The following is a 21184-nucleotide window of genomic DNA, read 5'->3' on the forward strand; positions in this document are numbered from 1 at the left end:
TGGAATGGAATAACAAAAGATCAGTTCTGTGTAACCTACTAGCCTTCCTCATGCAGTCTGAGCTTAAGTAATGAGGCAGAAGTACAAGACCTGGAAAAGGGGACCAGTGTAGGACTCTTCCAATTAGAACATTATAATCGCTGCAATCACTTTCCTATCATACCTTCCAAGGCCCGATTTCCTCGTTATTTACAATCAGCCTGCCTATCCTTCTCTCCCCCTTCCATCACCTTCCCGTAGACACCCTTTCCCCTCCTTCCTAACCTTTTCTCTCCCCGCCCCTTTTTCCATCCCCCACAACTCTCCCTACGTCCTTCTGGCGCCTCTACCACCCCGCAAAAGGCTTCTTTGTAATCTCTGCTCGTTTTAACCCCCACAGGCCTTCACGCTTCCTCACGACCACCCAGCCTTTCCAGCTAGGGCTACCCCACCCCCTCCTCAGGGCCCTCCAACCCTTTCCCTGTCACCGCCGCCATGCTTGCCACCCCGCCCCCTCCGGTCGGCCATCCCCTTTCAGACCCGAAACCCAAGCCTTCAGAGCCTAGTACTCCCCCACTTTTCTCCAAACAGTACCAGGCATCCCGGCGGGAGGTCCCTCGCGCTCCAGCTAGAGATCTCCGCACGCTCCCGAGGTCCCTCCAGCTCGATCCCCAGGTCGACGCTGTAGCCACCGCCGCCACGGGCCGCGAACTCCCCCTTTCCCGTCGCGTCACGCGGTATCGGCTCGCCCATTCGCTGCTGCTGCCCGCCACTCAAGAAAACCTGTGGATGATTGGTGGCTGGGCGGAGTGCCCCGCCCCACGTAAGAAAAAGGAACACGGCGGCGTGTTTCCATGGCAGCCTGGACGTTGCAGGCCGTACCTCTAATACAGCCGGAGAATGACAGTATCCTTGAACCGAAGGGACCTTGAGAGGGCGTGAAATATATTCCCCTGCCTCCAGGACGGTTGTTTGTACCACTAGTCAGACATAAGAGAAAAGACCAATTTTCTATCGTTCATGCACCATAAGGCCCCTTCTCTCACCCTCTTCCGTGGAAAAGGAGAGGGTTTCCCGGCTTTCTAATAAAAGGGCAAAGAGGATCCAGGATGGCTAGAATTTCAGAGCTGGTGAAACTGAAGAGAGAGGACTCTTTGGGGTTTACCGGGTCAATCAGGATCCCTTTTGTAGGCCTCTACGCGAATTCAAGGGCTTCACATTACGTCTCTAACAGTTCTTTAAAAAAAAAATTTTTTTTTTTTCCATTTACATTGTCTGAGGGCCCCGGTAAGCCATATTTTCCCCCATTGCCCTTTCCAGTCTGAAACGTCGTAGTTGAAGCTTCACATTTGCTTATCGTTGACCTATCTTTTGTGGAATTGCAGCCTACAGAGACCATAGACCCAGACATGTTTTGCACGTCCGGTTGAGACAATTGAGCACAGTAACTGTCAGACTCGGTGGTGAAGAGAACAGCTGCCGCCCCTTTAACTAGATGACCTCAAAGGTCCCTCGAAGCCTTGAGAGTCTATTATCCTAATTATGGTGCCGCAGTCTTATGGAGGGTGTGGCAGCTGTGACTTGTATTAATGAAAGAGGCTCCATGAGGAATATGGTTTTGTTTCTGGGTTTTTTTGCAGGGGGTGTTGATTTTTGTTTTTAAGTGGTGGTTGGATCTGGGATGGAATTCTAGCCAGAGCAGCTGTCAATAGGGAAAGCACCGAGCACACTGCCAGGCATATACATAGTAGGCATTCAATAGGAAGTAATTTTCTCTCTCTACCCCAGCCTCAGAATGACTTAAGCACAGCCCAACCATGATTCTCCAATTCTGTAAATAACCAATTCAATACCTGATATAGGCTAAGCTGAAGTGGAGCTTCCTACCAACGAATGTTCTCCCTAACAAAGCATGTCATCTCAGTATATGTTACTTATGGGAACAAAAGGACAGAATCTTTGAAATGAAACTTTCCTGAAAAATCTAGAATCTATTGTTGCTATAACTAGAATATAATTAGGGTCCCCAGAATGTTTTATGAGTGGAGCAATAAGTGGAATGGAGAACACAGAGACACATCCCACTTCTTAATCTTGAAATCATTTATAATTGATTCCTCTCTTCCCCCCCCCCCAACCAATGCTACAGAATACCAGTGACCAAATAAATTTAATCCTGAAAAAAACAGGTAAGGTCAATATTGACTACACTCGGTAGACAAAGTGAATTCATCTGTTCGATGTGAGAGGACACCAACAATCAGGTCCTGATGTGACAAATCTTGACCTTGATTACCATAAAAATTCCCCAAAGTCAGTATATTTTTCCCTTCTCTGTCCTGCTACTGCATTTCCCATCACCAAGCAAGACATAAATAAGCAGGCTTTCTTGCTCATTTGACAAACAACTGTATGTTTGTCAAAACTTATAAAACTATATACTAAAAACTATGACTAAAAATAAATAAATGAGCCTGAGCCATTCCCATTACTAAATAGAACAAGAGCTTTAAAAAAACCAAAACAAAACTGTGAATTCCTTGTTAAGCAGGATGATAATGAAATTAATCATTAAATTACCCAAAAAGATCAGAAAATGCAGGCAGGATGGTTACCCACTGAGGCTGTGACTGATTAGAGTCAGGTGAGTCAAAGTCCTTTATTGACTCTTAGACTGCAAAGGACCATCAGCATATCTGCCTATCTACAGGTGCATCTTTACCTAGACCACCTCTGAGAAATCTAATCTACCTCTAAAGCCCTCCAGAGGAGAAAATTCCGTCAGAAAATTCCATCAGACACTATGTTAACTCACTTTGAAGTTTAACAGACCTCATTGCCTGAAAATTTTCTTCTAATTATCTAACCTAAATTCTTTTTTTAAAATATCTTATTCGTTATCTCATTTTTAAAATTTGTATTACATTAGTATCCTCGTTTTTAAATATTCATTTATTGATTTAGACTGCGCCAGGTCTTAGTTTTGGCACGTGGGCTTCTCAGTTGCAGCATGCATGCGGGATCTAGTTCTCCGACCAGGGATTGAACCCAGGCCCCCTGCATTGGGAGCAGAGTCTTAGCCACTGGACCACCAGGGAAGTCCCATTCATATTGTCTTTAATCGGCAAGTTTAAAACCTGGACAAATTCTCCTAAGGCTGGGATCATGTCATCTGTTCCAATAATTCTACCAATCAAACAATGAACATAAATACTACATACTTAGTTTAATAGTCTTTTTCTGAGGTCTCCTCACAGACTTCTCTAAGTAAAAGAACCCCAGATGGTTTAACCCTACCTCACAGACACTATTCACCAATCTTTACATTTGCTTCACGGTTTTCCTCTGGAAACTCATAGTTTTGAAGCTCAGTGGCAGAGAACTTTACTGAGGATAAGTACTAAATTTAATGATAAATTATCACATATCCCTTTTAAGCTGCAATATGAAAGTATTACAAACTGACTTATATCTAACATAGAATTATTCTGACCCCTAGGCTGCCTTCTGCTGCACTTGGACCTAAACAATCACGCCCAGTCATATACCAATGATATAATTCATTATTAACACGTATTACATTTATACTATGTGGCAGGTATTGTGCTCTGGGTTTTTTTGTTGGTTTGTTTATTTATTTATTTATTTTTGGCTGCGTTGGGTCTTTGTTGCTGCATGCGGGCTTTCTCTAGTTGCAGCAAGCAGGGGTTATTCTTTGTTGTGGTGCGCGGGCTTCTAATTGTGGTGGCTTACTCTTGTTGCAGAGCACGGGCTCTAGGCGCGCGGCCTTCAGTGGTTGTAGCTTGCGGGCTCTAGAGTGCAGGCTCAGTAGTTGTGGCTCTCGGGCTTCGTTGCTCCGTGGCATGTGGGATCTGCCTGGACCAGGGCACGAACCCATGTCCCCTGCATTGGCAGGCGGATTCTCAACCACTGCGCCACCAGGGAAGTCCCTATTCTGCTCTGTTTTACATTCATTTTCTCACCTAAAAGCCTCCTCTTTGAGGGTTACAGATGAGGACACTAAGGCTTAGAGAGATGACGTAATTTGCACGATATCTCAGAATCTGTGAGAACCCAGTCTGTCTAACTGCAGAGGTTTTATATATCCATGATGGAGGAGAACAGTGACAAAGAAATGGCAAAACAGTTGATACAAAACTTTTTTTGTTCTCTTTGTATTTTTATTTGAATACTAAATATGGGTGTCCCTAGTGTTCTAGAAATTCATAATAATTAAAATAATATGAAGAAAACAGAGGAGAAAAATGAAAAGTTGTCAATTCCACATCCTTATGAAGAAGTTAAGTCAACAAAAAGGTGATGACATGATTAAAATGTGAAAATAAATTGCCTAAGGTAGTCAATAATTGCCTATGATACTATATTAGCTTCTTAACACCAGGCTTATATGCTTACTAGGTACCTGCAATCCCTGCAGTGGAAGCAATTCTAACTGGTCTATACCTTACCTCTACAGAACGTCCTCCTGTTAATATTAAGTAAACTTTTTATTTTGAAAAAAATTTCAGAGCAACAGAAAAGTTACAAAAATAGTATAATAAAAAAACAGTATAATGATCTCTCATAAACCCTTTCACCTAGATTCACATGTTGTTAACATTTTGCCACACGGCTCCGATTCTTTTTATTTTGCGTTACGCGGGCCTCTCACTGTTGTGGCCTCTCCCGTTGCGGAGCACAGGCTCCAGATGCGCAGGCTCAGCAGCCATGGCTCACGGGCCCAGCCGCTCCGCGGCATGTGGGATCTTCCCGGACCGGGGCACGAACCCGTGTCCCCTGCATCGGCAGGCTGACTCTCAACCACTGCGCCACCAGGGAAGCCCCCCCTATGCTTTTTTTTAGTGTGGTAAAATATACATAACATGAAATTTACCGCCTTAACCATTTTTAAATGTGCAGTTTAGCGGCATTAACTGCATTGACATGCAACCATCACCACCATCCATCTCCAGAACTTTTTTATCCTCCCAAACTAAAACTCTGTACCCATTCAACATTTATTTCCCCATTCCCCTCTCCCTCCAGCCCTTGGCAACCACCCTTCTACTTTCTGTCTCCATGAATTTGTCTACTCTGGGTACCTCACACAAATGGACTCATACAATATTTGTCCTTTTGTGTCTGGCTTATTTCACTTAGCATAATATCCCCAAGGTATATCCATGTTGTAATTTTAATAGCATGTGTTAGAATTTCCTACCTTTTAAAGCCTGAATAATATTCCATTGTAGGTATATATCACACTTTGTTTATCATCCTTGTTCAGTTTAACCCACTTTTCAAACATTTCCAGAGCCCCAACTTTGCCACACCAAAATATAGATAAGGCCCTGGAGGCACATTAGCAGAACCCCACCAAGGCAGCACACTGCCACCCCTTCAAGGTTGCTTAATTTTCCAACCAACCAGTTAGCTGGAGGCCCTCTTATCAACCCGAGTCTCTCAAACACACAACACCAAGCACAATTGTGACTCCACCTTTCCAAATGTTTAATCCAAAGAGCTCAACTCCACCAGAAGCTGCTTACCTGGAAAGAGAGAGGTAGAAACAGAAGGTTGTGGTATGAGGGGGGAACAAAATGGAATCCTTGTCTATCTGAATACTGATGGGGCCTGCCATTTTACCTTCTCTGGCTCATTCCCTCTCCTTATAGAAGTATTCAAATCTCCACATTCTAGTAGCATCTCCCCTCCACTCCACTTCTTTATCAAGCTCCAGGCCTTTCTTTTGTCGTTGCCCTCCAAATTCTGCTTTCTCCATACCAGTAACTCCATAATCCTTTGCAATCTAGCTTTAACCTCCATAAATCTAGTGCCTAGAACAAAGCAGTTACTCTAAAAATGTTTGTTAATAACTGATTCTGAAAATTTCTTATCAAGTTATCTTATTAGCTTTGACCTCTATCATGTTTGATAGTGTTGCTGATTCCCTCCTCTTTAAAATTCTCATCCTGTAAACAAGCTAAGTGCCCATGAACAGATGAATGGATGAAAATAAGATGTGATATATATATATATATATATATATATATATATGAATACTACTCAACCATTAAAAAAAAGATGAAATCTTGCCATTTGTGACAACATGGATGGACCTTGAGGGTATTATGCTAAATGAAGTCAGATGGAGAGAGACATATACCACAGGAACAAACAAACAAACAAAAAATAAATGAACAAGCCAAACAAAAACAAACACATAGATAAAGAGAACAGAGTAGGGGTTACCAAAGGGGAAGGGGTTGGGTAAAGACAAAGTGGCTAAGGGGGTCAACTGTATGGTGATAGATGGAAACTAAACTTTTGGTGGTGAGCACTCAGTAGGGTATACAGAAGTAGAAATATAATGTTGTACACATGAAACATGTTGTAAACCAATGTTACCTCAATAAAAAATAAATTAAAAAACAATAAATTTAAAAAATAAAATAAAATTCTCATCTCATGACTCCAGAGTTCCTGGCTCTTGTCCTCCCTCTCAGTTTTTCTTTCCAATCCCTAATTTCCTGGAGGCCAGTACTACAGAATAAGAATCAAGAGTGTTACCAACATGCTACAACATGGATGAACCTTGAAAACGTGCTAAGTGAAATAAGCCAGATACAAAAGGACACATATTGTATGATTCCATTTATATTCCATTTATATACCTGGAATAGGCAAATCTACAGAGACAGAAAGTAGAACAGTGGTTTCCAAAGGCTGGAGGAAGGGAGGAATATGGACTTATTGTTTAATAAGCACAGAGTTTCAGTTTGGAAAGATGTAAAAGTTCTGGAGCGAGATGGTGGTGATGGCTGCACAACAGTGTGAATGTACTTAATGCCACTGAACTGTACACTTTAAAATGTTTAAAATGGTAAAGTTTGTTATGTGTATTTTACTATAATAAAAAAGTTTTTCAATGAGACAAAACTAAATTTTAATAAAGATGCATACCTAAATCATAAAAAAATAATAAAGAAATTATCTGATTCAATAAAGATCAGGCCTAGGGACTTCCCTGGTGGTCCAGTGGGTAAGACTCGGCACACCCAATGCAGGGGGCCCAGGTTCGATCCCTGGTCGGGGAACTAGATCCCACATGCATGCCACAAGAGTTCACGTGCCGCAACTAAGATCCAGCACAGCCAAAATAAATAAATGATAAATAAATAAATATATATATACATTTAAGTCAGGCCTAGTGGTTAATTTTAGAGGGTATAAAGAGGTTGTAATTCTTTAGGAGCCAAGTGGGGTGCTTGGAAATTCTATTTTCTTACTAGAGGCACTACACACGTGTACTACAGTTAAGTCTCCTACATATGAACCTTCAAGCTGCAAGCTTTCAAAGATGCGAACGTGCCTCTGGTTCCAGCAAGGAACCAGAAACTGTGCCAACAACGTCATGCACGAGTGAAATTGCAGCTTGCCCTCCGTCTCCTATTGCTGACAATTCTTCAGCTCTACCATCTTCCACCTCCTCTCCCTCCACTAGGCAGTTAACTCTTCTTGCCTGTTCACTCGATGCCAGTCCCTGTTTGCAAGTTGGTGTACTGTACTTTTCAAGGTACTGTACTGTAAGATTAAAAATGTTTTCTTTATTTTTTGTTTGTTTGCTTTTTATGTATTATTTCTGTGAAAAGTATTATAAACCTATTATAGGACTTCCCTGGTGGCACAGTGGTTAGGAATCCGCCTGCCAATTCAGGGGACACGGGTTTGAGCCCTGGACCGGGAAGATCCCACATGCTGCGGAGCAACTAAGCCCGTGCACCACAACTATTGAAGTCCGTGAGCCTGGAGCCCGTGCTCCACATCAGGAGAGTCCACCACAATGAGAAGCCTGCGCACCGCAGAAAAAAGGGGGGCCCTGCTCCCCGCAACTAGAGAAAGCATGCGTGCAGCAACGAAGACCCAACTCAGCCAAAAATAAATAAATAAATAAATATTTTTTAAAAACCCTATTACAGTACAGTACTATATAGCCAACTGTGTTAGTTGGGTACCTAGGATAACTTTGTTGGACTTACAAACAAATTGGACTTAACAAACACGCTCTCAGAATGGAACTCGTTCATCTGTAGGGGACTTACTGTATTTATAATTCATACATCTGTACATTTATGTTTCATTCACTTTTTAATGTGTTACAATAAAGATGATTTAAAATAAATAAATATCATTGATACTAAAACTAGTACTATGCTGGAAAAGGGGGTATTTACATTGTCTCAAACTATCTCCCTAAAATGTACTGAATTATTACAAACAGAAAGTAGTAAATTTGCAGTGAAAAAATCTGGTAACTTAATGAAGTGATCCCAGTTAACATCACTAGTAAGGGGACAAAACGTCATCACGTGTCACTTGATATGATACACTGAGAAGGAAACAACATCACTTTAATTGTATTCCTGCCCAAAATTCATAATCTGAATCTGATCATGAGGAAACATCAGATAAGCCCAAATTGGTGGAAGCTCTGCAAATAAGTAGCCCATATTCTTCAAAGAGAGATATACAAATAACTATAATACAAAATACAATAGAAGTGCTGTAGGAGTGCAAAGAAGAAATCAAAAGAAAGAATTTTAATCATGTGGTTATAATGAATATTATTGAGCATTTACTGTGTTCTAAGCTCTGTCTAGTATCACTCATTTCTGATCTCATCCGGTCTCATTGCTGTAACTACCATTTATATACCAATGACTCCCAACTTTATATCTCTAGCCCTGACCTCTCTCCCAAATCCTGAATTTATATACCTAACAGCCTATTCAATATCTCCCTTTGGATGTCCAATTGACATCTTAAACTCGACATGTTTAAAACTGAACTCATTCTATCAAATCTGCTCCACTTGCAGCCTTCCCCATCTCAGTTGATGGCAACTTCATCCCTCCTGCTGTTTATAACAAAAAGCTTAGAGACATTCTTTTTTAATAGAAAGGAAAAAATAACCCATGTACTTATCATCCAACTTCAACAATTATCAACAAATGCCCAATCTTTTTAAAAAATTATTTTATTGAAGTATAGTTGATTTACAATGTGGTGTTAATTTCTATTGTACAGCGAAGTGATTCAGCTATACATATACATACATTCTTTCCCATATTCTTTTTTTTTTTTTTAATTTTTTATTTATTTATTTATTTATGGCTGTGTTGGGTCTTCGTTTCTGTGCGAGGGCTTTCTCTAGTTGCGGCGAGCGGGGGCCACTCTTCATCGCGGTGCGCGGGCCTCTCACTGTCGCGGCCTCTCTTGTTGCGGAGCACAGGCTCCAGACGCGCAGGCTCAGTAGTTGTGGCTCACGGGCCTAGTTGCTCCGCGGCATGTGGGATCTTCCCAGACCAGGGCTCGAACCCGTGTCCCCTGCATTGGCAGGCAGATTCTCAACCACTGCGCCACCAGGGAAGCCCTCATATTCTTTTTCATTATGATTTAATCACAGAACATTAACTATAGTTCCCTCTGCTATACAGTAGGACCTTGTTGTTTATCCGTTCTACATACAATAGTTTGCACCTACTAATCCTAAACTCCTAATCTATCCTTCCCCCTTCCCCTCTTCCCTTTGGCAACCACATGTCTGTTCTCTATGTCTGTGAGTGTGTTTCTGTTTCTTAGGTACGTTAATTTGTGTCACAGTTTAGATTCCACATATAAGTGATATAATATGGTATTTGTCTTTCTATATCTGACTTACTTCACTTAATATAATAACCTCTAGGTCCATCTATGTTGCTGCAAATGGCATTATTTCATTCTTTTTTATGGCTGAGTAGTATTCCATTGTGTGTGTGTGTGTGTGTGTGTGTGTGTGTGTGTGTGTGTACCACAATTTCTTTATCCATTCATCTGCCGATGGACAGGTTGCTTCCATGTCTTGGCTATTGTAAATACTGCAGCAGTGAACATTGGGGTGCATGCATCTTTTCAAATTACAGTTTTGTCTGGATATATGCCCAAAAGTGGGATTGCAGGACCATATGGCAACTCTATTTTTAGTTTTTTGAGGAACCTCCATACTGTTTTTCATAGTGGCTATACCACTTTACGTTCCCACCAACAGTGGTTGGTTCCCTTTTCTCCACACCCTCTCCAGCAATAAATGCCCAATCTTGTTTCAACTATATCCCCACCCACTTCTCCCCAACTGATTATTTCTAAGAAAATCCCAGACATCATATCATTTCATCCATAAATACTTGTATGTGTGTTAAATATAGAGAATCTTTTAAACATAATATCATTAACACACCCAAGGAAAATTAACAGTAATTTTTTAATATTATCAAATATATAGTGTTCAAGTTTCTGCAATTGTCTCATAATTTTTTTTTTTACAATTCCAAACAAAGTTTACACATTGCATTTGGATGATACTTACCTTAGGCCTCTTTTAATCTGTAAGTCTTCCTCTTTTTTATTTCCTGCAATTTATTTATTTGTTGATGAAATCACATCGTTTGTTCTGTAAAATTTCCAACTTTGTGGATTTTTCTGATCGCATCCCTGTTGTGCAATCAGAAAAAGTATTTAAAGTATTTAAAGTATTTTCCAGACTTCCCTGGTGGCACAGTGGGTAAGAATCTGCCTGCCAGTGCAGGGGACATGGGTTCGATCCCTGGTCTACGAGGATCCCACATGCCGCGGAGCAACTGAGCCTGCGCGCCACAGCTGCTGAAGCCCACGTGCCCTAGAGCCCATGTTCCGCAACAAGAGAAGCCACCGCAAGGAGAAGCCCCACGCACCGCAACGAAGAGTAGCCCCTGCTCGCCACAACTGGAGAAAGCCCACGCGCAGCAAGGAAGACCCAATGCAGCCAAAAATAAATAAATAAAATAAAAATAAATAAAGTTTTTTATTTTTTATAAATGAACAGATAGGTATACTTGTTCAGATTTATGTTCCTTTTTTTGGTAAGAATAACTGGTATAAACTTCCTATTGCATCTCATCAGGAGGCATATAACATCTGGTTTAATGTATTTTTGTTCTGTTACAATTGATTAATAGGTTCAAATATTACCATCTTTTTACCTGACAGCTTAGCAGTCACTGGTAATCGTTATCTAGCTGCATTATTTCATGAGGGGCTGTAAAAAAGTGATATTCTAATTTTAGAACACTATCTTTATTCATTAGCTGGAATTCTTCTATAAATAAGAACTTTCCCTTCATCAAATATTTGATTACCTAAGGAATGGCAGGATAAATGTTTGATTCTTTCCTTTGATTTACTAGTTTTCAAAATAATGAGTTGAGGTTCTCATGTAATAGAGAATAGTTCTCTAAATAATGAAATTCTCCAGCATACTGGATGACTTATGAGATTTTTGTTTTTAGTATCACTATGAACTATGGGTTTTAACACATTTGGTGTGCTTCAACCCACTGCAATTATTCTTCATTTTGAAATGCATATTGTCCCTTGGGACTTCCCTGGTGGCGCAGTGGCTAAGAATCTACCTGCCAATGCAGGGGACATGCGTTCGATCCCTGATCCAGGAAGATTCCCACATGCCGTGGAGCAACTAAGCCTGCGAGCCACAACTACTGAAGCTGGTGTGCTCTAGGGCCTGTGGGCCGCAACTACTGAGCCTGCATGTTTCAACTACTAGGGCCCATGCACTAGAGCCTGTGCTCCATGCTCCGTGCTCCACAACAAGAGAAGCCACCACAATGAGAAGCCCACGCACTGCAATGAAGAGTATCCCCTGCTTGCCGCAGCTAGAGAAAGCGCACGCGCAGCAAAGAAGACCCAACGCAGCTAAAAATAAATAAATAAATAAAATAAAAAATAAAGAGGACCCAAGTACATTTTAAAAAAAGTAAAAAGCATATTGTCCCATCGTTGAGCTGTGGAAGTCCTTTCAGATTAGCCCCAGATTTCTCTTGACATGATTCCAGTAGTCTTGGATAGCTTCCTTGCTTTCTGATATAACAAGATGTTCCAGGTTCATCTTGTTTATTTCCTGCCTCAGATCTAGAATCAGATGTTTCTCTAAGAAGTCTTAGTTCATTTAGTAGTAAATGGCATTTAAAGACCACAGTTTGGATGGTTGGATGCTTGTTGCTACTGAGTTGGTCAGTTTGCCTTTTTCTAACTAAATGTAGGATTTCAGGGATTTTATCCAACTTTCTTGATTTTATATTTGTATCTCTTTCTAGTATAATCAACATCTTGGTTCCTGATAACATTAGCACGATTTATTTATTTTCTATTCTATTACATATATAAAACCATTTCTGAAAAAACCCAATATTACTAACAAGATGGCAAATGAAAACAGTTTAACATTTTTTGCAGTTCATTTCTTTCCTTTGGGTATATCCCATAAAAATGTACGATTAAGAAGTATGCTACGGGGCTTCCCTGGTGGCGCAGTGGTTGAGAGTCCACCTGCCGATGCAGGGGACACAGGTTCATGCCTCGGTCCGAGAGGATCCCACGTGCCACGGAGCGGTTGGGCCCGTGAGCCATGGCCGCTGAGCCTGCGCACCCGGAGCCTGTGCTCCGCAACGGGAGAGGCCTCAACAGTGAGAGGCCCGCGTACTGAAAAAAAAAAAAAAAAAAAAAAAAGGTGGGGGAGGGTATGGAGATGGATGGTGGTTACGGTTCCACAACATTATGAACATATTTAATATCACTAAACTGTACACTTAAAAATGGTTGAAATGGTAAATTTTATGTGTATTTTATTTTATTATTTATTTATTTATTTGGTTGTGCCGAGTCTTAGTTGTGGCAGGCAGGCTTCTTAGTTGCGGCAGGCGGGCTCCTTAGTTGCGGCATGCAGGCTCCTTAGTTGTGGCATGCGAACTCTTAGTTGTGGCATGCATGTGGGATCTAGTACCCTGGCCAGGGATCAAAACCAGGCCCCCTGCACTGGGAGTCTTAACCACTGTGCCGCTAGGGAAGTCCCACATGTGTATTTTATCACAATAAAATTTTTTGAAAATAATATACAGTTAAAACTATTATATTTTAAAGTCATTTGAAAGAATTCTACCAATAAACAGGTTAATTTATTTCACTTTTATTTTTATTTTTAGTGACTGCTTTCTTCATTTTGATTTGTTAATTGAGGTAAAATTTAAATACAGTGAAATGCACAGCCTATTTGTATAATTTACTGAGTTTTGATAAACATCTATTAAACTTATATACCAGTCAAGATATAAAACATTTTCCTCACTCCAGAGAGTTTTTCATGGCAACTATATTCTTATTTCTATCACTATATATTAGTTTTGCTGCTCAACAATTTTATATAAATGGAATCATGCAGTATGTAGTCTTTTGTATCCATCTTCTTTGCGCAATACATTTTTGAGATTCAACCATGTTGTTGCATGTATCAGCTCAGTAGTATTCTTTTGTATACATGTTCCACAATTTATCAATTCACCTATTGATGGATATTTGGGTTGTTTTGGACCATTATAAATAAACCTCCTATGAATATTCATAAATAAGTCTTTTTGTGAACATACGTTTTCATTTCTCTTGGGCTGATATACAGGGGTAGAACTGCTGGGTCATAGGATAAGTATTTGTTTAACTTTATAAGAAACTGACAAACGGTTTTCCAAAATGGTTGTATAATTTTATACTCCCACTAACAACATATGAGAGTTTCAGGTGCTGCACATCCTCACTAACATTTGGTATTGTTAATGTGAAGTGGTAGTTCATCGTGTTTTTCAGTAAACTTTATACATCATTTATGTACAATAAAATGTGCCTGTTTTAAGTATAGAGTTTGATGAACTCCACAATGTATATATGTTTGTAACCACTACCATAATCAAGTACCGCACATTTTCATCACCCCAAATTCCCTTGTACCCCTTTGCAATCAATTCCCATCCCCTCCCCAGCCCCAGTAACCACTTATTTGCTTTCTATCACTGTAGATACGTTTTGCCCATTCTATATAGAATTTCACATAAACTTATTCATACAGTATGCACTTGTGGTGATCATGAATACGCATCACTGAAATCTTCTTTCAGAGAGTATATTTGGTTGGTGACCACACCTGCTGCCCCTCTGGACCTACTCCCACCTTTGCACCAAAGCCACACTTCCATAGGCTAATCCCAGCCAATGCCAGAGAACAAAAGGGCTACAAAGGCAGGCCCAATCCTGTGATAAAAAGGAGTCTTCCAACAGGTCCTTTGACTTGAAGATTCTTCATCTGCCTGGCCAAACCTTTTTGGGACCTACGCTGTAGGATAAGACTCTTCCTTTCCAATCCTCATTCCTTTCCTCTCTTTTTTCCACACATGTCAGACCTGTATCTTGGTCTGAAGCTCTCTCTGCCTTCCCTTGATCTCTCTCTGTGGTGGTTTAAAATATATCCACAAATTCAGTGACATTCCCTTCAAAAGGTAGAGCCAATTTCCTTCCTCTTGAGAGTGGACTAGACTCAGTGACTTGCTTCTAATAAATAAAACAAGGCAGAAGTGATGATGCCTAACTTCCAACGCTATGTCATAAAGAGGCATTATAACTCCCTCCTTATTTTCTTGGTTCACTTGCTCTGGGAGAAGCCAGCTGTCATGAGGATACTCAAGCAGACCTATGGAGAGTCCTACAAGGTGAGGAGTTGAGGTTTCCTGCCAACAGCCATGTGAATGAGCCATCTTGGAAGCAGATCATACAGCCTCAGCCTCAAGCCTTCAGATTACCATAACCCCAACTGACATCATGACTGTAACCTCACAGGAAATCCTAAGTCAAAACCACCCACCTGAGCTTCCCTGGTGGCGCAGTGGTTGAGGGTCCGCCTGCCGATGCAGGGGACACGGGTTCGTGCCCTGGTCCGCGAAGATCCCACATGCCGCTTAGCGGCTGGGCCCGTGAGCCATGGCCGCTGAGCCTGCGCGTCGGGAGCCTGTGCTCCGCAGTGGGAGAGGCCACAACAGTGAGAGGCCCGCGTACAGCAAAAAAAAAAACCCACCTAATTTGCTCCTGGGTTTCAGATCCTTAGAAACTATGTGACATAATAAATGTTTGTTGTTTTAGGCTGCTAAATGTTGGAGTAATTTGCTTCAAAGCAATAGATAACCAATATACTCCCCCAATAAATCTCTTGCACATCTAATCACGTCTTGGTATCTATTTCTCAGGAGACCAAAAAAATATTCTTTTGTGTTTTGTTTCTTTTATTTCAGCATAATGGTTTTTATTTTTCATATATGCTGTGTATATTTGTAGTTTCTTTTTATAGCTGAGTAGTATTCTATTGCATGAAGGTAACACAATTTGTTTATCCATTTTCCTACTGATGGATGGGTTGTTTCCAGGTTTTGGCAATTATGAATAAAGTTGCTATGAACAACTATCGCAAATCTCTTTGTGGATATACGTGTGTTGATTTTTCTTGGGTAAATGCCTAGGAATGGAATTTCTAGGTCACAGTGTAGATGTTTAGTTTTATAAGAAACTTCCAAATACTTTAATAAAGTCATTATAACGTTTTACACTACTATTAGCAGTACATAAGAGTCTTAGTTGTTCCACATCCTTGCTCACATTCGGTGTTATTGGTCTTTTAACTTTTGCCATTTTATTGGATAAGTGATGTTACACTATGGTTTTATTTTTTATTATTATTATTTTTTTTTTTGGTTGTGCCACGCGGCTTGTGGGATCTCAGTTCCCTGATCAGGGACTGAACCCTGGCCATGGAAATGAAAGCCCGAAATCCTAACTACTAGGCCACCAGGGGACTCCCCACTGGGATTTTAATTTGCATTTCCTTAGGACTAATGATGTTAAACACTTTTTCATGTACTTATTGGTCATTTGTATATCATCTCTAGTGAAAACCCATTCAAATTGCTTGGCCACTTTATAATTGGGTTGTCTTTTTTTATTGATTTGCAGATTTTTAAAAATATATTCTGGGACAGGTTATTTACTTTGGAGTCACTATTTACTCTCTTTCTCTCTCACTCCCCATTTGGGAGGCAGGAAATCAGATTGGCTCTACCTTTAAAATACTGTGTGTCTAGCATCCCACCATCTCCACTGACATTGCTCTGATCTGAGCTACATCATTGCTCACCAAGATTACTGCAAGTCCCCTGGCTGGATTCTCACTGTATTATTATTATTTTTAACCAGGGCGCCTCAGATCCCCAGGTGTCAAAGTCCGGCAGGCACTTCATCCTCAGGGGTGATCGGAGTCCAGTGCTGGACATCATGAGAGTGGTTTCCCACTTTAATCCTTACAACCTCTACAGTCTATTCTCAATACAGCAGCCAAAGTGATCCTGTAAAAATCTACATCAAACCATATCATTCCTCTGTTCAAATGCCTGCATATGTTCCCTAATTCACTCAGAGTAAAAACCAAAGTCCTAACAATGCCTACAAGGCCCTATGTAATCTGGCCTCTATTATCTCCAATCTCATCTCCTATTCCTCTTTCTTTCACTCCTCTGCTCCAGCCACAGTGGGCTCCAGCTATGCCTTGAATATACCAGGCATACCCCTACCTTAGGGACCTTGTACTGGCTATCCTCTCTGCCTACAAGACTCACTACCAGATACCCAAATGGCCAACCCCCTTACTTCCTTCAAGTCTGCTTAAGTCTCATCTTCATAAGGCTCACCCTGACCAGCCCCTTTAAAATTGCAATCTTTCCTGCCCCTTCACCATTCTTCCCCATCACCACAGCCTGCTCCAGCATTCTCAATCACCCTTACCATATTTTTTCTTTTTTGCCACAGAACTAATCACTTTCTGACACACTATATACCTATTTATTATTTATTATCTGTCTCCCCGACTAGAACATAAGCACCACAAGAGCAGGGATCTTTGTGTTTTATTTGCTGGCACACAGTAAGTGCTCAATAAATATTACTGGATGAATGACTTAAAAAATGAATTCTAGGCATTGTTCTAAGCATATTTAAAGGATTGTCCCACTTAATTATCAAAATAATCCTTAAGGTGGGGTGCTATTACGAATAATTTGACAGATGAGAAAACTGAAGCACAGAGAGGATGAGAACTTGCCTAAGTTCACACAGTTGGCAAGTGAGGAAGTCAGTTTCAGAGAGGCAGTTATTTGAGTTAGGCCATACTCCTTAAATTTTTTGTGAGATGAGATGGAACCTTATTCCACAAATAAAGTAAATCATAAAGGTAAATCTCTAGATGAGAATTAAGGGTAACAACACACTCAAGGAAAGAGATGCAGCCTGAACAGAAAGTTCAAGAATGGGGACTTCCCTGGTGGCGCAGTGGTTAAGATTCCGCCTGCCAATGCAGGGGACATGGGTTCGAGCCCTGGTCCAGGAAGATCCCACATGCCGTGGAGCAACTAAGCTCGTGCGCCACAACTACTGAGCCCACGTGCCACAACTACTGAAGCTCATGTGCCTAGAGCCCGTGCTCAGCAACAAGAGAAGCCACCACAATGAGAAGCCCGTGCACTGCAAGTAGCCCCTGCTCGACGCAACTAGAGAAAGCTGTGCACAGCAACGAAGACCCAACACAGTGAAAAATAAAAATAAAAAAATAAATTTATAAAAAAAGAATGGCCGAGGGAAAGGCAAATGGCTCAGATTGACTGAATGAAGGGGTTAATGCAAAATACTTACAGGAGGTATCATTAGAAATGGAAGTTAGGACGTATGATGAAGGATCTTCAAGAAAGAACTGATGAGGACTTCCCTGGTGGTCCAGTGGGTAAGACTCTGCGCTCCCGGTGCAGGGGGCCTGGGTTCAATCCCTGGTCAGGGAATTAGATCCCGCATGCATGCCACAACTGAGATCCCACGTGCCACAACTGAAACCTGGTGCAGCCTAAATAAATAAATAAATATTAGATAGAAAGAAAGAACTGATGAGAAGACAAAGTATCTGTGAGTTTGTAATATTGCAAAGGGAACAAAATTTCTGCAACCCAAGTATACCTTGAAGGAAAGTAACTCTATTATATATCTCGAAAAAAACCGATGCAAAATTTAATTCATACACAGGCATGGCCTCCAAACTAAGTTTTACATATAGATTCTCTGTACCTCCATCCTCTTAACCATCACATGAAAATCCTTAGCAATCCCTACAGGAAGAGGCAGCTTTATTCAGACTAAAGGAAGAGGTGTTATCAGAGGCCACAGCCAAACACTAACTTTCATTTCAGATGCTAATGGAATGGAAAAGAGAAAATAGTATCCATAAATGTTTCTTTCTCACATTTAGGAATCATTTTCTTAAAAAGAAGAGTGTGGAGAGTGAGGGAGGAAAAAGGAGAAGTTTCTTCATTGTCCTTTGCAATGCTCTGCACAAGGAGGGTAAACCCAGTGCCTTTGCTCTTCCCATTACTTAGGGAAAAAATAATAATCAGGAAAATTATGCAACAAACGTTTATTGTGGGCTTCCTCTGTGTACTAGATAGAGTAATAAATGCAGACTTCTTCCCCATCTCAAACTTTTTAGAGATTACTCGGTACCCCATTAGAGGTTATTTCACTCAGTGCCTTTGCAGATAAACCAGCTATTCATGCTAAGAAGTGACCCTATGGTTGCTGGTATGTATTATGATCATAGCATTTTCCTCAAAAGCCAAGGATAAGCTTCTGGCACATCAGTCATGTAATCCAACACACCTCTCTCTGTGTAAAGAATGCTTTATAGGCAGAACTGAGTACAGGATGGGAATGTGAGCTGCATACACCTCCTTTTGGATATTTTGGTTGATAAGACCATGCAATCCAGCAAAGCAGGCTGGAATTCTGCCAAACGAGCTCATATCCCCAGAAAAACTAATGACATTCATTGGGCTAGCAGGGAGGAGTATTTTTTCTTTATGAATTATCAGAGCTAGCTTAAGTCCTATGGAGACCCTAAGCATTGAAAGGATTATGGTACCTTCCTCTCCCACGCATACATAATTCAGGATGAGTGTAATTAATTCCAATAAATTTCTGATTTTCTCATGAGGACAACTTCAATCATTGAAATACCAAAAATGAAATTATTTCCACAAAAAATTTAGAGATGCCCCTCCTACTTTGTTAAGCATGTATATGATTTACCTGTTGGGTATTTATCACCATATGTTATGAACTGACAAAAGTCTGGGGGCTGAGAATCCCTTAAGTGGCTTAAACTTAGCCAAGGCTACCGTTACCTTTCAAACAATTTACGATCTGTAATATCTTCTGCCTTATGCCCACTCCAGTGCATACCCAAGGAAAGAGCCTGTAATACCGTCTTCCTTTTACACCCCCTCTAACTTCCTTTTTCAGTGATGGATCCTTAGAGAACCCTTCCACGATTCAAGGGTCCTTCATCACAAATAGTTTGGAAAGCATTGGTTGTAACTGCTATATCTACCAATGCTGTATGACAAGAGTGTGGAAGAGAATAGAGAATAGGAGAGTTCCCAAAAGATCATACCTGGTCAGTTCAAGGGGTAAACAGGAAAATGAAATACTACAGTGGGCTCTATAACCAGCACACACTACTGCATGTGCCTCACAATCATGTATATCATAGGTTCTCAAATGGATGGGTCTTTGAATGCTCCTGCCACAGCAAACTATTCCTAAACACAAAATAGGACTTCATATACTTCTCAATTCATGTATAAATGTATTTCTTTAAAGATTTTATTCAGCTTTCGATGCATTGTACGTATGTCGATCAGTGGTTTCTGTCTTCAGTTGTAAAATTCTGGAGCATAGATGCTAACACTCCACAGTTTTCTTTTAGTACTATCATAACCTGTATTTGCAGCTCTAATTATTATTATTTTTTTAAGTTTATTTATTTAATTTATTTATTTTTGGCTGCATTGGGTCTTCATTGCTTCACACGGGCTTTCTCTAGTTGCGGCGAATGGGGGCTACTCCTTGTTGCGATGTGCAGGCTTCTCATTGCAGTGGCTATTCTTGTTGCGAAGCACAGGCTCTAGGCACACGGGATTCAGTAGCTGTGGAACGCGGACTCAGTAGTTGTGGCTCGCGGGCTCTAGAGCGCAGGCTCAGTAGTTGTGGCGCATGGGCTTAGTTGCTCCGCGGCATGTGGGATCTTCCCGGACCAGGGCTCGAACCCATGTCCCCTGCATTGGCAGGCGGATTCTTAACCACTGCGCCACCAGGGAAGTCCCCTGCAGCTCTAATTATTAAAAAAGCCAATTCTAGCAGGGTCTGAGATCACTGGCCTGAATTTCTGCCCCTACCATCTAATCAGTGTGTGGTCCTTCCCTATACCATTCATATCTATTGTCTAACCTCTCTGTCAGACTTGAAAGCAGAGCCTATGGTTAACTGCTGCTGACCATTATACTGAGGCCCTGTGCTAGTTAAAGGCTTCATCTCTACAGTTGCTATGGTAACTATCCCCTTCCTCTCCCTACAACCTATTCTGGCTCTGCCTCCACGTGGCACTCTTTTCTGATTGCAGAAGAGGAGGCCTGCACATCTCTCTGTGCTCTTTGCCAGATTCAGATCTGCAAATTGCGGGGTAAAGGTGTAGCAGAGCATTGTCTCATGCGTCATATAGGGTGAGGCATCCCCACCGTCTTATGTTCTGCCAGTACTATTTCTCCCTCTCTGCTACAAAAAGGATTTTCAGGGCCCTGTCCATTTTTAAAAACTGAGATGTAATTGACATATTATGTTCATTTCAGGTAGGGCCATATCCAAATTGCAGAATGGATTGGATATTTTGCTAAATACATGTTCCATGATAGGAACCAGGACTGCTGTGAGGTACTCAAAATGCAGACACTGTCCAATACTCCTCAGGGCCTCCAGAGGAGGCCTCCAGTAGTTCACATGCAGCCTTGCTGAATCAAGTACTCTGCTCCTTTCTTCCCTGTACATCCGGAAAGTATAAGGCAAATGGGACTCCAAAAAGTGCTGCTGGAGCCCTAGGGTGAAAGACAAGCTCTGTCTTATACATACACATACAGAATGATTCAGTATCCTGTGTAAAAGAAGACACTGGAGTGCAGAGTAGGTGGTGGAGACACACTGAGGAAAGGGGGAGGGTAGACTTACAGCACCACACCATTTTTACAAGGATGTTCCAGTCAGTCATAAAACAGTGCCAGCCTCCTCAGTCCTCTTTCACATCCCCTGGTTTTTCTTCTGTTTTGTTTTGTTTTTAATTTTGGAAGGGCCAACCTCTTCACTGGTTCAAACACTGCCC

General features: G+C 41.2%; 1 non-coding gene across 1 annotated transcript; it reads right to left on the reverse strand.

The window, feature by feature from the left end:
* Positions 1 to 16133: 16133 nt before the first annotated feature.
* LOC136119728 (small nucleolar RNA SNORD88) lies at positions 16134 to 16222 on the reverse strand. Its single transcript, XR_010655689.1, has one exon. It is a non-coding gene; the product is annotated as a small nucleolar RNA SNORD88 (small nucleolar RNA).
* Positions 16223 to 21184: the final 4962 nt, after the last annotated feature.

Source organism: Phocoena phocoena, chromosome 2 (assembly GCF_963924675.1).
Source record: "Phocoena phocoena chromosome 2, mPhoPho1.1, whole genome shotgun sequence".
NCBI lineage: Eukaryota > Metazoa > Chordata > Mammalia > Artiodactyla > Phocoenidae > Phocoena > Phocoena phocoena.